Here is an 8,683-nt window from a genome sequence, read left to right on the forward strand (position 1 = left end):
ACTCGGGTGCTGTCATGAGGGGATGTCACTGTATCCCTCTCCAGCACAGCCTCATACACTCCTCATTACAGCAGACTCTGCTCAAGAAGGCCGAGCTTCCTCTTCCTGTCGTTTACTTTATAAAACCCTCCCTTTCACATCTTACAGATATATCGCAGTATCTTAACCATGTTCAAATAACAGCGATATTTTGTGGCCAGTTAACAACCTTAACTATAAAGAAACAAATTTATTGACAACAAGTACAATGATTATTCAGGAGTGAGTACAATGACATCTATCTTCAATTATGCCACCCTGGTGAGCCAAAACACATCTCACATGCCACCCTACTAGCCCTCGGCAGCCCTCCCCATACAAATTCATCTTGCGCATAGCGCTGTGAAGGTACACCAGCATTAGATACTGTATAATTGTCCTACGCTTAGTCATAGTATCAGATGCGGTTGGTTCATCCGGTGAAGGAGCTGCCAGAGGCACAACTTCCTCTCTGGGAGAGAGCCCAGCAATGCCCGGAGGCACTGCTGGTACCAGAACGGGAACCACCCACCATCCAACACCCACGTGAGGTTCTATTACTTTCGAGGTAGGAGTAGATGTCTCCCTCCCGGCCAGAAGCTCTTCGAAGGTACAGCGCCTCAGCATGTTACAGTGAAGGTTTTGCGAGGGACCCCCAGTCCCCATTGGCTCTACCTCATAGACCGGTATGTTCATGGCTACCCGTCTTTTCACCACATATGCGATTGCTTTCTGCCGCCCATCCAACTTTCCAGATGGCCTCTTGGCCTTAACAATCACCTGGTCACCTGGAACATACTCGTCTTTCTGCACGGGTCTCGAGCTGGGGTGTACCATTTGTCTCAGACACTCCCCCACAACTATGTGCACAGCCCTCAGCCACCGGCAGTACTCTTGGGCCACGTGGTGGTATTTTGCAGTGGTAGGCTCATTGGATCAGGCATGTGAAGATCCTCTATTTCCTGACCTGCCCTTCAGAACATGAGCATATGCGGGGAATAGCCGGTGGTGCTGTGGACCCTGTTGTTATAGGCCCACATTAACTCGGGTAGGTATTCCGGCCAGTGGGCCTTTAAATTGTACTCCAGAGTTCTCAGCATCTGAAGGAGAGTGGGGTTTAACCGTTCACATGCCCCGTTTCCTTGGGTCTGTCTCAGGACACTCGTACTGTCTGGTCATGACTGACCATTTTACAAAATATGCAGTGGCTGTACCGACCAGGGATCAGACAGCAGAGTCAGCTGCTGAGGAGGTCTTAAAACACTTTTTATAAGTGTTCAGGTGTCCACATAGAATTCATTCAGATCAGGGAGCATGCTTTTAGGGCACCCTGATGAATGAGCTGTATCAGCTTTATCATATTGAGCATTCCCGCATTACCATTCCCGCAATCGTCTCAGGACTTGTCGCAGCTTCTGCAAGTGATCTTCAAAAGAGGCTTCAAATACCACCACATCATCCAGGTATATCAACACCCACTCAAATTTGAGATCAACCAAACAATGCTCCATCAACTTTGGAATGTTCCTGGGGCATTTGACAAGCTGAACGGTATCCTGTTGAACTCGTAGAGTCCCTTGGGTAGGATGAAACCAATCATTGCCTTGTCTTTCTCAGCTACTGGTACCTGCCAGTATCCACCAGCCAGATCAAGAGTTGAGAAAAATGTTGCATGACTCAGAGGGGATAACGACTCTTCTATTCGTGGAAGAGGATAGGCATCGCGGGTAGTCTGGGCATTCAGCTTCTGGTAATCCACACAGAACCAAAGAGACCCATCCTTCTTCCGCACCAAGACCACTGGAGCAGCCCAAGGACTCTGACTCTCTTGAATCATCTGATTCTTCAACATGCTGGACACCATGTCTTTCACCTCTTGGTACATCTTCGGCAGGGTTTGCCGGTACCTCTCTCGGATTGGTGCAGCATCACCAGTAGGGATTTCATGCTCAATAGCGGTAACACACCCAAAGTCCTCATCATGCCTTAAGAATGCCTCCTGAAATTCCCACAAAGTTTCTTTGAGAAGATTTTGTTGCCCTGGGGTCAAGGTCCGGCAGTCCACCTCCATCAGATCCATGTTCACCCGTCCATTCCACTCCATGGTTGGAGCCTGTCTTCGTGAGACACCTATGGCATAACTCCAGGCCAACCTCCTGCCTGGCTGTAACGTAAAGCCTCTTCTAGGCAAAACTTTCCTATCAGACACATAGACTTCGGCCAGCAGGGTACCTCTGGGGACAGTCAACTCGCTGTCCAGAACATTTATACAATGTACGAGCACGCACCCATCCTTCACAGTGATGAGGGCCCTGGTTACCAGTGGTCTGTTCATCATCCCCTCCTGAGCAGCAGGCTCAATCAGGACCTCCAGTCCTCTCAGAAGGCACCCTGCTCCCACTGGTAACATCAATATCTGCTCCTGCCATGGTGGGATTTTAACTGAGGTCTTAAGCTACGCTCTCACTCATCCGACGGCCTGGTCGCACATGGTGCTCTTTTGCAGGCTGCAGCTTCTCACCATCTGCTGCAGAATCTTCTGAGTCGTCCGGTGTGTGGGGGCCCGTTGCCAATATTTAGGCCCTTCTTTGGCATAGAGATGGTGATACAGATCCCTGAGCACGTTCATGCCCAGGGTTACATATAATCCTCTCCAGGTTGGATAATCTATGATGACAATCGCCTTCTTGCCAAGGTCCTGCTCAAACAGCAGTACTCACATCCAGACTATTCCCTGTACGTCCATCTCACGGTTATTGGCAGCCGTCAGCCTGATGATGCTTCCATCTTCCAGCTCCATCATGTGTCCAAAATGCCTTTCGAAGAACTCCAGGGGCATAATAGTGCACTTCGACTCTGTGTCAATTAGACAGCGTACCTTTTGGCCTTCAAACTCAGCTTCCATAACAGGACTGCTGGCCTATAAGTCATGTTCATTTCACACGGGACTTGGCTTTTGGTGGCCAACCGCTGGATTGCATTGCTTCCTGAAGGACATTCACGTACCGCCTCAGTGTTCCCCCCTCATGATGCGGCCGATTAAAGAATTCACTCCTCAGCTGCGCCACCTGCACACGGGTCCCATGGGCCCTTTCCTGCAGAGCAAATATCTTCTCGATAGTGTCCCTTTCAGATTCAGAGCGCACCATCACTGTCTGCTTGGCATCGCCCTCTAACGCATTCAGAGCTACTTCTGCTTGTAACTCCTGGGTCAGGTTACACTATTTGACTGCACTTCGAACCCTCTCTATTCAATCCTGAAGGCCCATGTTGTTACCATCGAACTTGGCCATGTGGTGAAGCAGGCTTCCTGCTGGAAGGTACCCTACCTGGGCTGACAACGCGGGATCAGGCCGTACTGGTGACACAGGGGCTGATTGGCTAAGCTGTGCTGGGTCGAGCTGATCCTGCTGGGCTAAGGAACCTGGAACTGAGCCCTGAGCCGACTCTGAGGACCTGTTTTCCAGTCCATAACGATCGCTGTGTCTTGCCGACTATACCAAGTTGTAAATCATATACCGAGGATGTTGCCCAAATTTCAGCGGAGTCCACTGTCAGTAACTATTTTACTTAGGAATGAAGATATTCCTACTCGGTTTTGATAAATGCACAAAGAAATCATAAACAAACATTTCGCCAGAAGGCTATATCCACTGTGCTGGACAGCTTGGCACCCAAATGAACTGTTTCTGCTATTTTCTCTATGTGAATTTACCTGTTGGCGTGCCCGTTTACTTATTGCGGTGTCGCAGTGGGTTTTTAGTGTTTCTTACCACCAGGTCTGCTACAAACAACACACACAGGACACGCAGACGGATGCAGAACTCTTCCAGCCGGTCTGCAATACCGAGGAGGCTTGTGCTATAACGCTTCCACAGGATGTGGCACCTGTCACTTCACTGTTCCCGAGTCCCTTCTGTTCTTTAACAGCTTTTACAGCAGGAATTCATTCGCATATGGGCAGGTTTGGATACCGTTTTAGTTCCGTTTCAAGCTGCTGCTGCTCTTTACTCTCTCAGGTTCTGTCACCAGGGGATTGCACCACATCCCTCTCCAGCACATACTCATACACTCCTCATTCCTGCAGACTCTGCTCAAGATGGCTGAGATTCCTGTTCCTGTCTTTTACTTTATATAACCCTCCCTTTCACATCTTACAGACATATCACAGTATCTTAACCATGTTCAAACAACAGCGACATCTTGTGGCCAGTTAAAAACATTAACTATTCAGAAACAAATCTATTGACAAGTACAATGATTATTCAAGAGTGAGTACAATTACATTTATCTTCAATTATAGCGCCCTGATCAGCCAACACACATCTCACAAAGGCACAGAGGAAGCAGTATTACCATTTAGTGGCACAGAGAATGCACCATTTCCATGTAAGGTCACTATTACCATGGGGAGATACAGAGGAAGAAGTGTTACCATGTAGTGGCGCAGAGAAGGCACTACTTCCATGGGGGGCACTATTACTGTGTGAAGATACAGAGGAAGCAGTATTACCATGTAGTGACACAGAGAAGGCACTACTTCCATGTGGGGACACTATTACTGTGTGAAGGTACAAGGGAAGTAGTATTTGCATATAGCGGCACAGACAAGGCACCACTTCCATGTGAGGGTGCTATTACTGTGTGAAGGTACAGAGGAAGCAGTATTACCATGTAGTGGCACAAAAAAGGCACTACGGTACATATACATACATAGTGGGAAAAATAAGTATTTGGTGCACTATTTTGCAAGTTTTCCCACCTACAAAGAATTGAGAGGTCTGTAGTTTTTACCGTAGGTACGCTTCAACTGTGAGTGACAGAATCTTTAAACAAAATCCAGAAAATCACATTTTATGATTTTTACATAATTAATTTGCATTTGATTGCATGAAATAAGTATTTGATGCAATAGAAAAACAGAACTTAATATTTGGTACAGAAAAACCTTTGTTTGCAAATACAGAGGTTAGACGTTTGCTGTAGTCCTGGACCAAGTTTGCACACACTGCAGCAGGGATTTTAGCTCTTCCATACAGATCTTTCAGGTTTCAGGCCTCTAGAATGGGACACATTGAGTTTCTTCTCCCTCCAAAGATTTTCTATTGGGTTCAGGTCTGGAGACTGGCTGGGCCACTCCAGGACCATGAAATGTTTCTTACGGAACCACTCATAGTTGCCCTGGCTGTGTGTTTTGGGTCATTCTCCTGCTAGGAGACCCAGCCACGACCCATCTTCAATACTCTGTGGTAGATCAGCTCACTCAGCTGTACACGGAGGTAAACAGGGAAACGCTGTCTCTTTAAGATCATCCTTGGTTGATTATATGTAGCATAAACCAATCAAAAACAAAAAGTAAACAAGACCCTCTGGGCAAAAACATCAGAACAAAACAAAGTGGTAGGACAAAGCACAGTCCTCGTGGTAGCTGGAATCAGCCTGCTCAGGGTTATCAAGACCGGCGTTTCAGGATTAAGCAGAAAACACACACTTCACTGGAGGTTTCCTCTCCAGACAGTCTGCAAGACTGCATGTGAGGTCAGATGGCCAGAGCTCACTGCTCCTGCACCAGCCAGTACTAAACAGCGCAGGCTCCGGATTTCATGGGTAAACAGCATGGAGGGGGCGGTGCCCGGCGCCCCAGAAGACTTGAGTGATGGCAGTGTGGCGTTTCCAGCAGGGGGGTTAAAGAACTGCCTCCCTGTCTAAAGAAAGGTATTTTGGCAAAATTATAAAACGCTTTATTTTGGCAATAACTGCACCAAAAACTAAAAGAGCCACCTTGTTAGAATGCAGCATTACTGCTGCACAAGGTGGCTCTTTTAGTTTATAACGGCTGGAGGGGGTGACAGAGTCCCTTTAAGGGGAAAGCTGGGACCGATGGTGATGCAGCTGGGAAGGTTCTGCTCCCCACAGGTGGAGCAGGGCCCAGGGGCTGACTGGCAAATTTTAGCCTGGGGGGCAAGTACACAGCAGTGGCCCATGAGTAGCGGCCCATCCTTAAAGGGGTTGTCGGATCTTAAAGGGAACCTGTCACCCCGAAAATCGCGGGTGAGGTAAGCCCACCGGCATCAGGGGCTTATCTACAGCATTCTGTAATGCTGTAGATAAGCCCCCGATGTTACCTGAAAAAGGAGAAAAAGACGTTATATTATACTCACCCAGGGGCGGTCCCGCTGCTGGTCAGGTCGGATGGGCGTCTCCGGTCCGCTGCGGCGCCTCCCATCTTCTTTCCATGACGTCCTCTTCTGATCTTCAGCCACGGCTCCGGCGCAGGCGTACTTTGCTCTGCCCTGTTGAGGGCAGACAAAGTACTGCAGTGCGCAGGCGCCGGGCCTCTGACCTTTCCGGCGCCTGTGCACTGCAGTACTTTGTCTGCCCTCAACAGGGCAGAGCAAAGTACGCCTGCGCCGGAGCCGTGGCTGAAGATCAGAAGAGGACGTCTTGGAAAGAAGATAGGAGGTGCCGCAGCGGACCGGAGACGCCCATCCGACCTGACCAGCAGCGGGACCGCCCCTGGGTGAGTATAATCTAACGTCTTTTTCTCCTTTTTCAGGTAACATCGGGGGCTTATCTACAGCATTATAGAATGCTGTAGATAAGCCCCTGATGCCGGTGGGCTTACCTCACCCGCGAATTTCGGGGTGACAGGTTCCCTTTAAGCTACATGTCTACAGTCACTATGTGTGAATCCTCATATCGTGCGCACTATGCTCTGTGAGGATTCTCCGGTGCCTGCGCCGGGAACAGGTTGTCCTGTGACGGCAAACATGCGAGATATATATATATATATATATATAAAACACACACGCACAGTCCCAATGTATAATTGACACACGCACAGCCCCACTGTATATATAGTGCACACACGCACAATCCCACTGTATAATCACACACACACACACACACGGCTGGACAGGGACAAAAAAGCAGCCCTGCCACAAAAAACCCCACCAGTCCACATACTCAAACACTCCCCACCCCCGAAAAGTGAATTTTGCTATACTTTGTCCTGCCCTTCAACACTCCTCTTAAAGGCGTTATTTGAAGAGCTACATGTGAATGGCGCCGAAGTGCGCATGATCGACCACAGGTCCATTTACATGGTGCTCTTTAGCCACGTAGCATATTGCCCAGCCACGTAGTTTACGTAGTATATTGCCCAGCTACGCACAGAGCCACGTAGTATACAGCACAGAGCCACGTAGTATACAGCACAGAGCCACGTAGTATACAGCACAGAGCCACGTTGTATACAGCACAGAGCCACGTAGTATACTGCCCAGCCACGTAACTGGGCAGTATACTACGTGGCTGGGCAATATACTACGTGACTGGCCAATATACTACGTGGCTCTGTGCTGTATACTACGTGACTGGCCAATATACTACGTGGCTCTGTGCTTTATACTACGTGAATGGGCAATATACTACATGGCTGGGCAATATACTACGTGGCTGGGCAGTATGCCCAGTTACGTAGTATACAGCACAATCACGTAGTATATTGACCAGTCACGTAGTATACAGCACAATCACGTAGTATATTGGCCAGTCACGTAGTATGCACCATATCCCTGTTAAAAAAAAAAAGAATTAAAATAAAAAATAGTTACATACTCACCTCCTGGAGCCTCCGGATCGAAGCGTCCGTTCCCCGATGCTTGGCGTGCAGTCCGGTCTGAAGATTGCATTGCGGTCTCGCGAGAACGTACGTCATCATCTCGCGAGACCGCAATGCATGCAGCGGTCACCGGGACGTCGCGCGGAGCGGAAAAGGCCGGTTCCTGATCCGGGGGGGCCACCGGAGGGTGAGTATGTAACTATTTTTTATTTTTTTATTATTTTTAACATTAGATATTTTTACTATTCATGCTGCATAGGCAGCATGAATAGTAAAAATGTGGTCACACAGGGTTAATAGCGGCGGTAACCGAGTGCGTTACACCGCAGTCAATGCTGCCATTAACCCTGTGTGAGCGCTGACCGGAGGGGAGTATGCGGACGCCAAGCACTGACTGCGGGGAGTAAGGAGCGGCCATTTTCTTCCGGACTGTGGCCGTCGCTGATTGGTCGCGGCAGCTATGACAGGCAGCTGGCGAGACCAATCAGCGAATGAATAACCGTGACAGAAAGAAAGAAGGACAGACGGAAGTGACCCTTAGACAATTATATACTGTATATATATATATATAATATATATATATATATATATATATATACATATTTAAGACAGCATTATACTATATTATGATGCATACATCACATAAGAGACACCGCGACTGCTGAATATATATCACATTGAAACTACTGTATATACAATATATAGTTGATACTGCGACTGATGTGTATAGTTGTAGTATCACCTATATATTGTATGTGATACTGTGACTGCTGTACATACATACATTATATAGGTGAAACTGATTATATATATATATATATATATATGTTTCACCTATATAATGTATGTACAGCAGTCACATTATCACATACAATATATAGGTGATACTACAACTATACACATCAGTAGCAGTATTGCCTATATATAGACTGCTGTATATACATTATATAGGTGATATTGCGATTATATACAGCAGTAGCAGCCAGTATCACCTATATAATGTATATATAGCAATCTGTATCTTATATATGTGGGCAATAC

The sequence above is a fragment of the Ranitomeya imitator genome, chromosome 6, assembly GCF_032444005.1.
Source record: "Ranitomeya imitator isolate aRanImi1 chromosome 6, aRanImi1.pri, whole genome shotgun sequence".
Classification (NCBI taxonomy): Eukaryota; Metazoa; Chordata; class Amphibia; order Anura; family Dendrobatidae; genus Ranitomeya; species Ranitomeya imitator.